Here is a 19,662-nt window from a genome sequence, read left to right on the forward strand (position 1 = left end):
CAGCCAACACCTGCATCTCTTTGTTGGAGGAATTGCCCTCAGGCAATTGTTCCTCAGTGGAACAGCTGGGCCTGCCCACACAGACTGCTAGGAGTGTCTCAAAAAATATGTCCCTGGCAGGTAGCCTTTAGACAATGACTGATAGGTGTGGAAATATACTCTAGCTCACTGAACCGAAAGTGAGGTATAGCCTGCACAGTTTCCAGAGCTTTCCTATGGGGTTGAGCCAAAGGTACCTATGTAGAAAAGCGTTAACACCACAGGTCTAAAACTCCTAGCCTTAAAAAGTTCCTCTTGCAAGGTTAGCCCTGAGCTAGGATCTGGGAACTTGGGTATCAGAAGAGTTTCCACCATTAACTATACCTAAGCTGTTGGTACACACAATAGGGTTAATGCTGAACACGTGCTTTCCTTCTGGGAGCTTGGAACTTTGGTAAGTGCCTGGAGGTGGGTGCCTATGTGACCAGCTCCCAATAAAGCTGTGGGCACTGAGCCTCTAATGATCTTCCCTGGTTGACAACATTTCATAAGTGTTGTCACAGTTTATTGACTGGAGAAATGGAGTGTCATGTGGGACCCCACTGAAGGAGCACTGTAGAAAGCTTTTGTGTGGTTTCCTCTGAACCTCACCCTAAACACCCCTTTTCTCTTAGCTCAGTTTGCTTTGTATCCTCTCACCTTAAAAAATCATAGCTGTGCACGTGACTATATGCTGAGTCCTGTGAATCCTCCTAGTGAACCATCAAACCTGGGAGTGGTCTTAGAGACCCCCAACACAGTACCCTTCAGAGGACCCTGCTTGACACTATTTGCCCAGTGTTCTCTCCTTCTCAGTTCTACTTTTGTCCACTCTGACTTTCCTCTAGATCTTTCCTGGGATATTTTCTAATAAATCACTTTGATAGCACTCCTCATCTCAGGGTATACTTCTGGGGAACCCAACCCAAGACAGTTTCTGATCATTTTGAGCCTTAAGCAATGACTGTAATCAGAAAAAACAAGGTGCTCTGACTGTCTAAACCCTGACATGTGGCTCCTATCCATGGCCAGGGAGAAAGGCCTTTCACCGGAAGTAGCGGGGGTAGGGCAGGGGCTGGACAAACACAAGTAATAGATAAACCAGAGATGATGTGGCCTTTCCTTAGATCTAAAGACTTAATTACTAATACAGTATGATATTCTTGAGGGAATATCCTCATCTGAAAATACCTTTCTTCTTTACTGGCCATTTTTTCACACAGTGAGATTTTATTACCTCACAAGAGCGATGGTATATGTAATAAGAAAAGAATCAAAGCTTTGTTGAAACGAAGATGCTTGCCCTTTTGCAAACCATGCTCACAGCTAAATGACTTGCATCTCAAAAACTAGTTTTTCAGCCTCTAACTCAGGTTTGTGCCTTAGAAAAATGACAATTTGCTTTGTATCACAAAATTTCAGTGGAAACTCTGAACATTAAATCCATAACATCCAAAGATACATTTGACTTAACTTATCAAGCTAAAATTCCATTATGAAATTTATAGATCTCTAAAAAGTACTGCTAACTAGGTAGAGTATCACACCCCAGAGACATCCCATCCATACTCATAAGCATTTTCTCAGTAGGTGTTTCCTTCCTACCCTTCAACCACATACTCCTGGAGCATCTGCCCTTTTTTTGTTTTTGTCTTTCTTAACTAGGATTTATTTTATGCATTTGTCAAACAGTCTGATAATAAAAGAAATACATTCACTCTGGAAACATTTCAAAAGATACAGATAAGTACAAAATGAAAGTAAACGTCATTCACAATCTCGTCTACCAGAGATATGCTTGGTTAAGGCTTTTTAATGAATATGTATGTATTTGCTTACCAAAAAAGAGGCTCATATGACTACTGACTAACACCATCTCATCATTCACTTTTTTATACTTAAAAAATATGGCACGAGCATCGTCCTAGTACTTACAGGAACTTCCTAGTACTTCCTAGTACTTATAGTATTTCCTAGTATCATAATAATAGTACAGAAAGCTACCTCATTTCTTTTTATAATGGCCACATAGCCCTCTATGTTATGACTGTCATCATTAATTTAACTATTTCCTTATAAATGGTGACATTCAGGTTGCTTCTAATTTTTCATTACCCAAACAACTGTGTAGTAAATATCATTGTACATATTTCTTAAAGAATTTGTAAGAGTATTACTGTAGGATACATTCCTTCAAGTTGACTGGCTGAATCAAGACATATATACATTTTAATCTTAAAATAATTTCAAAAATGGGCTCAAAAAAGGCTAGACCCATTTTAATCCCTTAGCTAGTGGACAAAAGTACCAATTTCTCCTCACCAACATTAAGTATTCTAGGTCTCTACAAACTTTTCCAATATGATACAAAATATATTTATACTTTAAATTTCCATGTTTTGATAATTTAGTGACTTTAAGTATCTTTCCAATGGTCTGTTGATCATCTCTTTGCCTACCATGATATATTTTTGGGTCACTTAATTTTCCTTTTTTAAAATTAGACTAATCACTTTTTCCTAATAGGAGCATTTTACAAATTTTGGATATTAATCCTTTATCATTCATATGTAATATAATGTTTTTCCTATTTTCATTTGTCCTTTAGTGGTTTTATGCAAATGTTTTTTATTCCAGACTGTCAGATTTTTCTGTTATCCATTTCTTTTTTATTTTACTCCTATTGTTTCTCACTTTTTTATCATATAATAAAGGGCTTTCCCACTTCCATATTACAAAAATATCTCCTGCATTTAGTTTAAAATATTTCAACTATTTATTTATGAAATAAATAAAAGAAAACCGATACAATGCATGCATCTCTTTGCGTCACTTTATTTCTACTTCGAAGCTTCACCCTTAATACACGTGTCCCTTATCATCAAATCCCACTTAATCATCACTTTGTCTAGCTAAGTACATTTCTTTCCTTTCATCTTCGCTCAAAGCCAATCCTTCATTCTCATAAATTCCTTATCTGAATTTCACCCAATTTACCTAATTGGTTCCTCTCTATCCTTCTAAGGCTTAAGGGAGCGAGCATGCTTTTTCAAGTGCAGATTCATTAGTTACATGCAGAGGATGAGTGCTGCCCTTTTCACATAATGCTTTCCTTTCCAACTAAATTAATGGGGCCATGTTCTTTCCCTATCACACAAAAATTCCAATAGGCACTCATGTCTCTGTGTTTCCCTTATAATGCATCTAGTGTGCTCCAAACTGAAGGATTGTCCCATCTCTACTTTTGTCCTCACCTCAACTGGGCTCACCCTCTTGACTTCCTTACCTGTATTAATGGCACCTAGTTATCTACAGTAGTAGTGTCCTAGGGCTGCCATAACAAAGTACCACAAACTAGATGTCTTCAACAACAGAAATTTATTCTCTCAGTTTTGGAGGCTAGGAGTCCAAAATCAGTATGTTGGCGGGGTTAGTTCCTTCTATGGGCTGTGAATAAGAAATCTATTCCATGCTTCTCTCCTAGGTCTAGTGTGTTGCTAATGATATCTGGCATTCCTTGGCTTATGGGAACAGCACCCTAATTTCTGCCTTCATTTTCACCTAGCTCTCTGTTTGCCACCTACATCCACAATTCCCCTTTTTATAAGGATATCGTATTGTTTTAAGGGTCCACCCTACTCCAGTATGACTGCATCTTAACTAGCTACATCTGTAATAACTCTGTTTCCAAAGAAGGTCACATTCTGAGGTATTAAAAGTTTGGACTTCAACATGGAAATTTGGGAGACAACACAATTCAACCTATAACATACAGGGCTAAAGCTACATCTTTGTCACTTCTCTTTTCAACCTTCCACTTCTTACCAATATCAGATAGCCCCCTCACCCCCAAGTCCTGCACAGGGTCCTATTATCATCCCTACTTTGCTATCCAAATGTTTAGGTTCTCGGTACCCAGTCCTGAACAAGTACAAAAACCTCCTAATTTCCACCACTCAATTTATCCTACACCCTAGAAATACACTGATCATCCTAAAGTATAAATGGTAAAATTTTAGTGACTTTTCATTACCTATAATATAAAATACAAGTTTTAGCTTACCTTGGCATTCCAGTGATTCTTAGCCTTAGCTTCCCTAAAATCAAAGCCTGAGACAAGGACTAGGATTCATGTCATTTAATTTTGGGTGACAGCTTGGAGAACATAACTGTGATCTCTCAAGTGTGAAACCAGAAAGGGTGAAATGGCAATTCAAGGATGTGTTATTGAGCTGGTTAATTACTTGGTAACCAGGGCCTGATCCAGTCCTCTTATAGAATCTCTGAGGCTCCATGTAGAACAGGTCTCAGAAATGCTCACCTGATGGGCAATGCTCTCAATTCTCTACTGTTGGTCCAAGGTTGCACATACTTGTGTCATAATGGTTAAGCAGGGGTGGCTTAGTTGCACATGGGTGGCTTAGTCAGTTGAGGATCCGACTCTTGGTTTTGGCTCAGGTCATGATCTCAGGGTCCTGGGACTGGGCCCAGCCTCTGGCTCCACATTTGGCACAGAGTCTGCTAGAGATTCTCCCTCCCCCCTTACCCCCACAACCACTCACACATGCTCTCTAAAATAAACAAATAAGAAGGAAGAGGGGCAAGATGGTGGAGAAGTAGGAGACCCTATTTCAACTGGTCCCCTAAAGTGAACTAATTATCTACCAGAAGACTCTGAACACCCATGAAATCAGCCTGAGATGTAGGATTATACACTTCTGGATCTCTACGGGGGCAGAAAACACCAGTGGAGAAGTAAAGTGGAGTGGGAATGATCAGACTGATATTGCAGGATAAACAGAAGGGGGAGGGAGCCACCAGAAGCGACCCACTGGAAAGTAATACCCCAATACAAGAGTGCCCTGTGATTAGGGACCATCATTAACTTGGAGTCTGGTTAAAAGCACTCAAAAAGAGCAAAAGATCTTAAGGGGCAACTGCTGGAATTGGGCAGTCATGGGCATGGGCCTAAGCCCATGGTTCCAAACCCATGTTCCCAGGAGGGCCACTGCCGGTGGCCACCCATGTCAGACAGAGTGCGGTGGAGGCCCCAGAGTTGTGCGGCTTGCACCATGGATCAGCTGGGCACACTCCCACCCCTGCATGAGGGAGTCTGGTGATGGTGCCAGCCTGCACTTCCTAGAAATTTTGTGCACTCTGCGACCGGGGTCTGACCTATTCCCTGTCAACACCTGAGAAAGTTCCATGTGGGTGCTAGTCAGCAGTCTCTAGGACCGGCTGAGGGTCTGGACTCTCCCACCTGGGGCCTAAAGGAACTCAGTGCAATCTCTGGTCAGGATCCTTCCATGCAACCTGTGCAACTGTGAGGTCTGGACCCTGGACAGCAGTCCTGGCAAAGGCAGCCACCAGAAGCGGGCTCCCTGGACCAATACCGCTCATGGTTTTAGTAGCACAGGGGTGCAGAGATTAGCAGGTGCTTTGGGCCACCCCTGAGACTGTGGCTGGAGACATGCACTGCCTGTGGGAGGCTGCACGGCTCAGTGGAGGGAGGAGAGTCTGTGTGTTCTGGACCACCCAGAGGGGAGCAGACGGAGGCTTCTCTCTGAGATGGAGGTCTGGGTGCAGTTTGCTTTCCACTAAACCTCCGAAAAGCTGCAAAAAGCCACCAAAGAGAAAACCTCCAGAGAACAAAAGCCTGAAAAACCAGTTTCCACAGAGTCCAGCCCCTTGATAGGGAGCAGCAGGACTCAACCCAAACACAACTAACTGAAAAACAATGCCACAGTCCCCTTCCCCAGAAATCCAGTCAACAGAAGGAGAGGACAACCATTACGTGGTCCTCATAAAACTGTAAAACTCCAATATCAGGGAAAAACAATATAGTAAGTTCCCGGCTTTGCCTTAAAACCTGTATATTTCATAGATACAACTTTTACTTTTAATTTGTTCTCACTATTCTTGTTCTTTTTAATTTTTTTAACCTACTTACCATTACAACTAGAGGTTTAATACAACATATTCCATAATAACCTTTTAACTTGAACTTTTTTTCATATATATGCCTCTGTTTTCTTTTTCTTTTCTATTTTTTTAATATACATATAGATATAAGCTTCAAGGTAATCCTCTTATCCTAATCAATACTACCCCTAAATATAAACCAGTTTTATTCTCCTTTTATCTCTGGAAAGTTGAGTCCTTTAGCAAAGATATCAAGACACACTCAGGAAGAATCAAAATAACCTTCCTCGCCCACATGGAGGATGTATAACCACCCTCCCATCTTTTTCTTCTGTCAGTGTTTCTGTGTATTGGTTTTGTTCTGCTATTATATAAATCCTATCCTTGGGGTTCCTTTTGGCTGGGTTCTTTATTTTTTTCTTGTCATTTACTTTTGTCAGTCTTTTTGTTTATCCATTTTTGTTTGTTTACCTTATAAATCTTACCTTTGGGGACCATTCTGCCTGGATCGTCTCTTTTTTTCCTCACTCTTTCTCCTTCTCTCTTTCTTTTTTCTTTCTTTTTGGTGGTGACTTTTGATTGCTCAGAAGTATTCCAGGGTGCACCTTGCCTGGATTACGGCTGATATATTCAGGTATACACCCTCTCAACCACCTCTCACCAAAATGATTAGGAGGAGAAACACTCAACAGAGGAAAAATTCAGAGACTGTGCCCTCTCCATCAGAACTATTGGATATGGACATAAACAGTATGTCAGAAAAGGAATTCAGGGTAACAATTATCCAGGCAATGGCTAGGCTGCAGAAAACCATTAGTGACAACATAGAATCTCTAAGGACAGAAGTGAAAGCCACCTGGGAAGAAGTTAAAAATGCTATCAATGAGATCCAATCTAATCTAAATACTCTGACAGCTAGGCAGAAGATAGAATTAGTGATCCAAAGGACAAACTGATAGAGAAGAAGGATCAGGAGGAAGCGTGGAAGAAACAGCTTAGAAACCATAAAAACAGAATTAGGGAAATAAATAAGACCATGAAACATTCCAGCATCAGAATTATTGGTATCCCTGAGGAGATGGAGAAAGAGAGAAGACTGGGGGGCCTGGGTGGTTCAGTGGGTTAAAGCCTCTGCCTTCAGCTCAGGTCATGATCTCAGAGTCCTGGGATCGAGCCCTGCATCATCGGGCTCTCTGCTCGGCCAGGAGCCTGCTTCCTCCTTCTCTCTCTGCCTGCCTCTCTGCCTACTTGTGATCTCTGTATGTCAAATAAATAAATAAAATCTTTAAAAAGAGAGAGAGAGAGAGAGAGAGAGAGAAGACTAGAAGATATAGTTGAACAAATTCTGGATGAAAATTTTCCCAATCTGGGGAATGGAAACAGCATTCGTGTCCTAGAGGTAGAAAGAACACCCACCTCCCCCCCAAGAACAACAAATTTAGAAAGACCTTGAGGCACTTGATTGTGAGACTGACAAATCATAATTTTTGACAAGAGCTTTTGAGAGCAGCTGGGGGAAGAGACTCCTTACATACAGAGGAAGCTCCATCAGAATAACATCAGACTTGTCCCCAGAAATCTTGCAAGACAGAAAGAGCTAGCAAGACATATTCAGGGCACTAAATGAGAAGAACATGAAGCCAAGAATAGTTTATCTAGCAAGGTTGACATTCAAAATGGATGGAGAGATAAAGAGCTTCCAGGACTGGCAAGATTTTAAAGAGTATGTGACTACCAAGCCATCAATACAAGAAATATTAAGGATGGGGGGGTTCTATAAAAGAAGAAAGAACCCAAGAGTGACATAGAAGAGAAATTTACAGAGACAACCTGTAGAAACAAAGACTTCACAGGCAACATGATGTCAATAAAAATGTATCTTTCTATAATCACTCTCAATGTGAACAGCCTAAACACTCCCTAAAACAGCACAGGGTTGCAGATTGGATAAAATGACAGGACCCCTCCATATGTTGTCTACAAGAGACCCATTTGAAACCTAAGGATACATCCAGACTGAAAATGAAGTGCTGGAGAAACATCTTTCATGCCAATGTGCCTCAAAAGAAAGCTGGGGTAGCAATTCTCATATCAGATAAATTAGATTTTAAACTAAAGACCAGAGTCAAAGATAAAGAAGGACACTACATCATTCTTAATGGGTCTATCCACCAAGAAGATCTAACAATTGTAATTATTTACGCCCCCAATATGGGAGCAGCCAACTACATAAGACAACTGTTAATCAAGATAAAGAGCCATATTGATATGAATACATTAATAGTAGGGGATCTTAACACACCACTCTCAGTAATAGACGGATCATCCAAACAGAAAATCAATAAAGAAATGAGAGCATTGAATGATACATTGGACCAGATGGACCTCATAGATATATACAGAACATTCCATCCTAAAACAACAGAATACTCATTCTTCTAGAAGCACACATGGAACTTTCTCCAGAATAGACCACATACTGGGTCACAAATCAGGGCTCAACTAATATCAAAAGACTGATATTAGTCCCTGCATATTCTCAGACCACAATGCTTTGAAACTGGAACTCAACCCAAGAAAAAGTCTGGAAGGAATTCAGACTCTTGGAACCTAAAGACCACCTTGCTTAAGAATGTTTGGATCAACCAGGAAATCAAAGAAGAACTTAAACAATTCATGGAAACCAATGAAAATGAAGAAACTTCAGTCCAAAACCTATGGGATATGGCAAAGGCAGTCCTAAGGGGGAAATACATAGTCATCCTAGCCTCTCTCAAAAAAACTGAAAAATCCAGAATACACCAGCTCTCTTTATACCTTAAAGAACTGGAGAATCTACAACAAATTAAGCCAACCCCATATATAAGAAGGGAAATAATCAAGATTAGAGCAGAGATCAATTAGATAGAAACTAGAGATACAGTAGAACACATCAACAAAACTAGAAGCTGTTTTTTTGAAAGAATTAATAAGATTGATAAACCATTGGCCAAACTCATCCAAAGAAAAGAAAGAGGACCCAAATTAATAAAATTATGAATGGAAAGGGAGAGACCACCAAGGAAGTGGAATCATAAATTATTATCAGCAGTTATATGCCAATAAGTTAAGCAATGTAGATGAAATGGAGGCATTCCTGGAAACCTATAACCTTCCAAAACTGAATCAGGAAGAAATTGACAACCTGAGTAGACCAATATCTAGTAACAATATTGAAGCAGGGATCAAAAACCTCCCAAAAAAACAAGAGCCCAGGACCTGACAGATTCCCTGGAGAATTCTACCAAACATTCAAAGAAGAAATAATACCCATTTCTCCTGAAGGTGTTTCAAAAAATAGAAACAGAAGGAAGACTTCCAGCATTACCTTGATCCCAAAACCAGGCAAAGACCCTGCCAAAAAGGAGAATTTCAGACCAACATCCCTGATGATTTTGGATGCCAAGATTCTCAACAAGATCCTAGCTAATACAATCCAAATGTACATTAAAAAGATTATCCACCATGACCAGGTGGGATTTGTCCATGGGATGCAGGGGTGGTTCAACATTCACAAATCAATCAGTGTGATAGAACAAATCAATAAGAGAAGAGAGAAGAACCACATGGTCTTCTCAATTGATGCAAAAAAAGCATTTGACAAGATACAGCATCCATTCTTGATTAAAACTCTTCAAAGTATAGGGGCAGAGGGAACATTCCTCAACTTCATAAAACCTCCCTATGAAAAACACACAGTGAATATCATTCTCAATGGGGGAAAGCTGACAGCCTTCCCTTTAAGACCAGGAACACAACAAGGATGCCCACTCTCACCACTGTTGTTCAACATAGTACTAGAAGTCCTAGCAACAGCAATCAGACAACAAAAAGAAATAAAAGGTATTCAAATTGGCAAAGAAGAAGTCAAACTCTCTCTACACAGATGACATGATACTTTATATGGAAAACCCAAAGACTCTACCCCCAAACTACTAGAACTCATACAGCAATTCAGTAATGTGTCAGGATACAAAAATCAATGTACAGAAATCAGTTGCTTTCTTATATACTAACAATGAAACTATAATAAAACTATAGAAAGGGAAATTAGAGAATCAATTCCATTTCCTATAGCACCAAGAACCATAAGATATCTTGGAATAAATGTAACCAAAGAGGTAAAGGATCTGTACTTGAGGAACTACAGAGCACTCATGAAAGAAATTGAAGAAGACACAAAAAGATGGAAAAGCATTCCATGCTCATGGTTTGGAAGAATAAACATTGTTAAAATGTCTATATTGGCTAGAGCAATCTATACTTTCAATGCCATCCCAATCAAAATTCCACTGGCATTTTTCAAAGTGCTGAAACAAACAATCCTAAAATTTATATGGAACCAGGAGAGACCCCAAATCACTAGGGAAATGTTGAAAAAGAAAAAGAAAAACGTGGGGACATCACATTGACAGACTTCAAGTTTTACTACAAAGCTGTGATCACCAAGACAGCATGGTACTGGCACAAAAACAGACCCGTAAACCAGTGGAACAGAGTAGAGAGCCCAGATATGGACCCCATCGACTCTGTGGTCAAATAATCTTCAACAAAGCAGGAAAAATATACAGCAGAAAAAAAGACAGTCTCTTCAATAAATGGTGCTGGGAAAATTGGACAGCTATGTATAGAAGAATGAAACTTGACCATTCTCTCACACCATACACAAAGATAAACTCAAAATGGATAAAAGACCTTAATGTGAGGCAGGAATCTATCAAAATCCTAGAGGACAACATAGACAGCAACCTCTTGGACTTTGGCCACAGCAACTTCTTTCAAGATATGTGTCCAAAGGCAAAGGAAACAAAAACAAAAATGAACTTTTGGGACTTCATCAAGATAAAAAGCTTCTGCACAGCAAAGGAAACAGTCAATAAAAAAAAGAGGAAACCCATGGAATGGGAGAAGACATTCACGAATGACACTACAGACAAAGGGCTGATATCCAAGATCTATAAAGAACTCCTCAAACTCAATACACACAAAACAGATAATCATGTCAAAAAATGGGCAGAAGACATGAACAGACACTTCTGCAAAGAAGACATACAAATGGCTAACAGACACATGAAAAAATGTCCATCATCATTAGCCATCAGGAAATTCAAATCAAAACCACATTGAGATATCACCTTACACCAGTTAGAATGGCAAAAATAAAACTGACAGTAAACAACAAGTGTTGGAGAGGATGTGGAGAAAGGAGAACCCTCTTACACTGTTGGTGGGAATGCAAGTTGGTGCAGCCACTTCGGAAAACAGTGTGGAGATTCTTTAAGAAATTAAAAATAGAGGAGGAGTCAAGATGGTGGAGAAGTAACAGGCTGAGACAACACCAGGTAGCAGGAGATCAGCTAGATAGCTTATCAAACACCTACAAATCTAACAGGAGATTGAAGAGAAGAAGAGCAACAATTCTAGAAACCGAAAATCAACCACTTTCTGAAAGGTAGGACCAGCGAAGATGTGAATCCAAAGTGACGGGAAGATAGACCGCAGAGGGAGGGGCCAGCTCCTGGCAAGTGGCGGAACAATGGAGCACAAAATCAGAACTTTTAAAAGTCTGCTCCACTGAGGGACATCGCTCCAGAGGCTAAACCGGGGTGAAGCCCACGCGGGGTAAGCATGGCCCCAGGTCTCGCGGGGTCACAGAAGGATCGAGGTGCCTGAGTGTCGCAGAACTCGCAGGTATTAGAGCAGGGAAGCTGGCTACAGAGACAGAGCTGAAGAGTGAGCTCTCAACTCGGGGTCACCTTGAACTGTAATCCATAGCACAGGCCACTGCTCTGTGAGTGAGGTCCCCACAAGATCCGGGGAGACACCCCTCGGGGGAGCTCAGGGATCTGTGGGGTTTGGAGACTCCAGGCGGAGCTGTGTACCAGAGACAGAGATGCTTGGTCACTGGCTGGGTGAGCTCGGAGCCCGGACGGAGGCCAGGGAGACATGAGTGATTGCGTGCTTTTCTCTGAGGGCACACTGAGGAGTGGGAACCCGAGCTCTAGGCTCCTCCGGGCTGGAGATTGGGAGGCCGCCATTTTCATTCCCGTCCTCCAGAACTCTATGGAAAGCGCTCAGAGAACAAAAGCTCACAAAAGCGAACCGGAGTGAATTACTTAGCCTGGCCCCTGGTAAGGGCGGTGCAATTCTACCTCAGGCAAAGACACGGTTGAGAATCTCTACAACAGGTCCCTCCCCCAGAAGATCAACAAGAAATCCAGCCAAGAGCAAGTTCATTTACCAAAGAGAACAACAGAATTCCAAAGGAGGAGAAAGCAAAGCATGGAATTCATGGCTTTCTCCCCATGATTCTTTAGTCTTGCAGTTAATTAATTTTTTTTTAATTTTATTTTTTTCTTCTGCTAATTTTTTTTAACTTTTACCCTTTCCTCTTTTAATGTTTTTTAATTAGTTTATCTTAACAATACCTTTCATTAAAAAAAATCTTTTGAACCTTCATTATTATAGTCATATTTTATCCTTCATTGTATCTAACTTTATGTTTTGTATACACATAGGATTTTTTTCTTCTAAAAAATTTGGGGTACAACTTCTTCTAATAGATCAAAATATACCCTAATCTAGCTCCAGGCTTGTTCTAATCTCCAGCCTGAGCAAATTCACTCCACTTTCTTTTTCTTTATTCTCCCAACCAACTTACTTTATCAACTCCTTTTTTAGAAATTAAAAAAAAATTTTTTTCATCTTTATAGGCATATTCCATCCCTTCATTGTGTTTACCCTTATATATGTTTTTCATTCTTTAAAATTTTGGGAGGTAGTTTCTTCTAAGAGACCAAATACTCCCAAAATTAAGTGGATGACCCTGTTCTAGTCACCAGTCTAATATATATATATATATATTTTTTAATTTTTTCTTTATTTGTTTTCTTTTTCTATTTTTTTTTCTCAACTTCTTTTTATCCCCTTTCTCCCCCCCCCCCCGCCCCCATGATTTGGGGTCTCTTCTGATTTGGTTAAAGCACATTTTCCTGTGCTTTACCACCCTTTTAGTATTTTATTTGCTCCTTCATATATTCCTATCTGGACAAAATGACAAGGTGGAAAAACTCACCACAATAAAAAGAACAAGAGGCAGTACCAAAGGCTAGGGATCTAATCAATACAGACATTGGTAATATGTCAGATCTAGAGTTCAGAATGACAATTCTCAAGGTTCTAGACAGGCTCAAAAAAGGCATCGAAGGTATTAGAGAAACCCTCTCCGGAGAGATAAAAGCCCTTTCTGGAGAAATAAAAGAACTAAAATCTAACCAAGTTGAAATAAAAAAAAGCCATTAATGAGTTGCAATAAAAAATGGAGGCTCTTACTGCTAGGATAAATGAGGCAAAAGAAAGAATTAGTGATATAGAAGACCAAATGACAGAGAATAAAGAAGCTGAGCAAAAGAGAGACAAACAAATACTGGACCATGAGGGGAGAATTTGAGAGATAATGACACCATAAGATGAAACAACATTAGAATAATTGGGATTCCAGAAGAAGAAGAAAGAGAGAGGGGAGGAGAAGGTATATTGGAGAGAATTATTGTAGAGAATTTCCCTAGTATGGCAAAGGGAACAAGCATCAAAATCCAGGAGGTGCAGAGAACTCCCCTCAAAATCAATAAGAATAGGTCCACACCCCGTCACCTAATAGTAAAATTTACAAGTCTTAGCGACAAAGAGAAAATCCTGAAAGCAGCCCGGGACAAGAAATCTGTAACATACAATGGTAAAAATATTAGATTGGCAGCAGACTTATCCACAGAGACCTGGCAGGCCAGAAAGAGCTGGCATGATATATTCAGAGCACTAAATGAGAAAAACATGCAGCCAAGAATACTATATCCAGCTAGGCTATCATTGAAAGTAGAAAGAGAGATAAAAAGCTTCTAGGACAAACAAAAACTGAAAGAATTTGCAAACACCAAAGCAGCTCTATAGGAACTATTGAAAGGGGTCCTCTAAGCAAAGAGAGACCCTAAAAGTAGTAGATTAGAAAGGAACACAGACAATATACAGTAATAATCACATTATAGGCAATACAATGGCACTAAATTCATATCTCTCAATAGTTACCCTGAATGTAAATGGGCTAAATGCCCCAATCAAAAGACACAGGGTATCAGAATGGATAAAAAAAAAAAAAAAAAAAAAAAAAAAAAAAGCAAGACCCATCAATATGCTATCTGCAAAAACTCATTTTAGACCTAAAGACACCTCCAGATTTAAAGTGAGGGGGTGGAAAACAATTTACCATGCTAATGAACATCAGAAGAAAGCTGGGGAGGCAATCCTTATATCCGATTATTTAGATTTTAAGCCAAAGACTATACTAAGAGATGAGGAAAGACACTATATCATACTCAAAGGGTCTGTCCAACAAGAGGCTATAACAATTTTAAATATTTATGCCCCTAACATGGGAACAGCCAACTATATAAACCAATTAATAACAAAATCAAAGAAACACATAGACAATAATACAATAATGGTAGGGGACTTTAACACTTCCCTAACTGAAATGGACAGATCATCCAAACAAAAGATCAACAAGGAAATAAAGGCCTTAAATGGACCAGATGGACATCACAGATAAATTCAGAACATTCCATCCCAAAGCAACAGAATACACATTCTTCTCTAGTGCACATGGAACATTCCCCAGAATAGATCACATCCTGGGTCACAAATCAGGTCTCAACCGGTATCAAAAGATTGGGATCATTCCCTGCATATTTTCAGACCACAATGCTCTGAAGCTAGAACTCAATCACAAGAGGAAATTTGGAAAGAACCTAAATACATGGAGACTAAAGAGCATCCTTCTAAAGAACGAATGGGTCAACCAGGAAATTAAAGAAGAATTGAAAAAATTCATGGAAACAAATGATAATGCAAACACAACTGTTCAAAATCTGTGGGACACAGCAAAGGCAGTCCTGAGAGGAAAATACATAGCGATACAAGTCTTTCTCAAGAAACAAGAAAGGTCTCAAATACACAACCTACTCTACATCTAAAGGAGCTGGAGAAAGAACAACAAAGAAAACCTAAACCCAGCAGGAGAAGAGAAATAATAAAGATCAGAGCAGAAATCAATGAAATAGAAACCAAAGAACACTAGAACGAATCAATGAAACTAGGAGCTGGTTCTTTGAAAGAATTAATAAGATTGATAACCCCCTGGCCAGCCTTCTCAAAAAGAAAAGAGAAAGGACCCAAATAAATAAAATCATGAATGAAAGAGAAGAGATCACAACCAACACCAAAGAAATACAAACGATTATAAGAACATACTATGAGCAACTCTACGCCAACAAATTTGACAATCTGGAAGAAATGGATGCATTCCTAGAGACATATAAACTACCACAACTGAACCAGGAAGAAATAGAAAACCTGAACAGACCCATAACTAGTAAGGGGATTGAAACTGTCATCAAAAATCTCCAAACAAACAAAAGCCCGGGGCCAGATGGCTTCCCAGGGGAATTCTACCAAACATTTAAAGAAGAATTAATTCCTATTCTCCTGAAACTGTTCCAAAAAATAGAAACAGAAGGAAAACTTCCAAACTCATGTTATGAGGCCAGCATCACCTTGATCCCAAAACCAGACAAGCATCCCATCAAAAAAGAGAATTACAGACCAATATCCTTGATGAACACAGATGTGAAAATTCTCACCAAAATACTAGCCAATAGGATCCAGCAGCACATTAAAAGGATTATTCACCACGAACAAGTGGGATTTATTTCAGGGCTGCAAGTTTGGTTCAACATCCACAAATCAATCAATGGGATACAATACATTAAGAAAAGGGAGAACAAGAACCATATGATACTCTCAATAGATGCTGAAAAAGCATTTGACGAAGTACAGCATCCCTTCCTGATCAAAACTCTTCAAAGTGTAGGGATAGAGGGCACATACCTCAATATTATCAAAGCCATCCATGAAAAACCCACCATCTATGAAAAACCCATTGTCAATGGAGAAAAACTGAAAGCTTTTCTGCTAAGGTCAGGAACACGGCAGGGATGTCCATTATCACCACTATTATTCAACATAGTATGACAAGTCCTAGCTTCAGCAATCAGACAACAAAAAGAAATTAAAGTCATCCAAATCGGCAAAGAAAATGTCAAGCTATCACTCTTTGCAGATGATAGGATACTTTATGTGGAAAACCCAAAAGACTCCACTGCAAATCTACTAGAACTTGTAAAGGAATTCAGTAAAGTGTCAGGATATAAAATCAATGCTTAAAAATCAGTTGCATTTCTATACACCAACAACAAGACAGAAGAAAGAGAAATTAAGGAGTCAATCCCATTTACAATTGCACCCCAAACCATAAGATACCCAAGAATAAACCTAACCAGAGGCAAAGAATCTGTACTGAGAAAACTATAAAGTAATCATGAAAGAAATTGAGGAAGAAACAACGAAATGGAAAAATGTTCCTTGCTCATGGATTGGAAGAACAAATATTGTGAAAATGTCTATGCTACAAGCAATCTACATGTTTAGTGCAATCCTTATCAAAATCCCATCTATTTTTTTCAAAGAAATGGAACAAATAATCCAAAAATTTATATGAACCAGAAAAGACCTTGCATAGCCAAAGGAATATTGAAAAAGAAAGCCAAAGTGGTGGCATCACAATTCCAGACTTCAAGCTCTATTATAAAGCTGTCATCATCAAGACAGTATGGTACTGGCACAAATACAGACACATAGGTCAATGGAACAGAATAGAGAGCCCAGAAATAGACCCTCAACTCTATGGTCAACTAACATTTGACAAAGCAGGAAAGAATATCCATGAAAAAAATACAGCCTCTTCAACAAATGGTGTTAAGAAAATTGGACAGTCACATGCAGAAAAATGTAATTGGACCATTTCCTTACACCACACACGAAAATAGACTCAAAATGGATGGAGGACCTCAATGTGAGAAAGGAATCCATCAAAAATCCTTGAGGAGAACACAGGCAGCAACCTCTTCAACCTCAGCGGCAGGAACTTCTTCCTAGGAACATTGCCAAAGGCAAGGGAAGCAAGGGCAAAAATGAACTATTGGGACTTCATCAAGATCAAAAGCTTTTGCATAGCAAAGGAAACAGTTAACAAAACCAAAAGACAACTGACAGAATGGGAGAAGATATTTGCAAACGACAATTCAGATAAAGAGCTAGTATCCAAAATCTATAGAGAGCTTAGCAAACTCAACACCCAAAGAACAAATAATCCAATCAAGAAACGGGCAGAAGACATGAACAAATATTTCTGCAAAGAAGACATCCAGATGGCCAACAGACACGTGAAAAAATGCTCCACATCACTTGGCATCAGGTAAATACAAATCAAAACCACAATGAGAGACCACCTCACACCAGTCAGAATGGCTAAAATTAACAAGTCAGGAAATGACAGATGCTGGCGAGGATGCGGAGAAAGGGGAACCCTCCTACACTGTTGGTGGGAATGCAAGCTGGTGCAGCCAGTCTGGAAAAAAGCATGGAGGTTCCTCAAAAAGTTGAAAATAGAGCTACCCTATGATCTAGCAATTGCACTACTGAGTATTTACCCTAAAGATACAAACGTAGTGATCCAAAGGGGCACGTGCACCCGAATGTTTATAGCAGCAATGCCCACAATAGCCAAGCTATGGAAAGAACCTAGATGTCCATCAACAGATGAATGGATAAAGAAGATGTGGTATATATATACAATGGAATACAATGCAGCCATCAAAAGAAATGAAATCTTGCCATTTGCGGCGACGTGGATGGAACTAGAGGGTATCATGCTTAGCGAAATAAGTCAATAGGAGAAAGACAGCTATCATATGATCTCCCTGATATGAGGAAGTGGAAATGCAACATGGGGGGTTTGGGGGGCAGGAAAAGAATAAATGAAACAAGATGGGATCGGGAGGGAGACAAACCATAAGAGACTCTTAATCTCACAGAACAAACTGAGGATTGCTGGGGGGAGGGGCAGAGGGAGAGGGTGGTGGGGTTATGGACATTGTGGGGGGTGTGTGCTGTGGTGAGTGCTGTGAAGTGTTTAAACCTGGCAATTCACAGACCTGTACCCTTGGCACTAAAAATACATTATATGTTTATAAAAAAATAAAAAAAATTAATTAAAAAAAGAAATTAAAAATAGAGCTTCCCTATGACTCTGCAATTGCACTACTGGGTATTTACCCCAATGATACAGATGTAGTGAAAAGAAGGACCATCTGTACCCCAGTGTTCATAGCAGCAGTGGCCATAGTCGCCAAACTGTGGAAAGAACAAAGATGCCTTTCAACAGACGAATACATAAAGAAGATATGGTCCATATATACAATGGTGTATTATGCCTCCATCGGAAAGGATGAATACCCAACTTTTGTATCAACATGGATGGGACTGGAAGAGATTATGCTGAGTGAAATAAGTCAAGCAGAGAGAGTCAATTCTCATACAGTTTCACTTACTTGTGGAGCATAAGGAATAAAACGGAGAACATTGGGAGATGAAGAGGGGAAGCGAGTTGGAGAGAGGGAGAGACACACCATGATAGATTGTGGACTCTGAGAAACAAACTGAGGGATTTGGAGGGAAGGGGGATAGGGCATGAGTGAACCTGGTGGTGAATATTGTGGAGGGCACATATTGCATGGAGCACTGGGTGTGGTTAATAAACAATGAATTTTGGGACACTGAAAAAATTTAAATTAAAAATAAAATCTTAAAAAAAAAAGAATGGTTATGCAGGTTCTGCAGGCAGCCCCATGGGGCACAGGTGCCCCAAATCAGGAGGTAAGGAATATGTGATGAAGCTGACTTGAGGCAACTATGAGTTTATATTTTTGCAGCTTGTTGCAGGAGTGATGGCTACAGTAAACGGGTGAGCCAATATGATGTGAAGTGTATATCCAATGCAAGTGCGGAGAAATACAGCCTTTGCCTCGATCAGAGTTATGTACCCTCCAAAGCCCATGTTCATAATCTCTGCAGGGGGACCAGAGATGAAGTAGCTTCAGGGGAGATTCTTTCTTGCACAGAAAATAGATGCCAGTTTTCTGGGGTGAAATTTAAAACTTTTCTTGGCCACTGCCTATGATAAATATATGGAATTTATGGCATTGATGCTGAAACAGGGAGCAGGAAAGAAGGCAGAGATGTGGGTAATAAGATTATGTGTTTGTTCTCTTTGGGGAATGTTGAGTTCAAAATGTCACAGGGCAGTTAAGATGGCAATGTTCATCAAACAGTGAGGCATTAGTCTAGGAACTTAGGCATGGAACTGAAAATTGAAACTAAAAATTAGAATGCCATCTGTAAAGATGTCTTAATAAGGGGGTAAAAAGGGCAGAAACATGGCTGAGATTATCAATGGAAATTCAAGGGGAAAAGAAAGAACAAAGCCAAATAAAATAATTTAAGTAACATTTACATGTAGAGTTTGGAAAGATAAGTATCATAGAATGAATTATAAAGTAGATGAATAACTCGGGGAATTAAAAGAAAGTTGGTCACAGAAATCAAGACAAAGAATTTTGAGGAGGAAGAGGCCAATAATGTCAAATGCTATCAAGCTGCAAAGGAACGGAGTACAAATAAGTCCCCAGTTATGGGTCTTCTATGCTGGTAAACCAAGTGGGGTTAGTTGGGAGC

Source organism: Enhydra lutris, unplaced genomic scaffold (assembly GCF_002288905.1).
Source record: "Enhydra lutris kenyoni isolate GAN:26980312 unplaced genomic scaffold, ASM228890v2 scaffoldscaffold2, whole genome shotgun sequence".
NCBI lineage: Eukaryota > Metazoa > Chordata > Mammalia > Carnivora > Mustelidae > Enhydra > Enhydra lutris.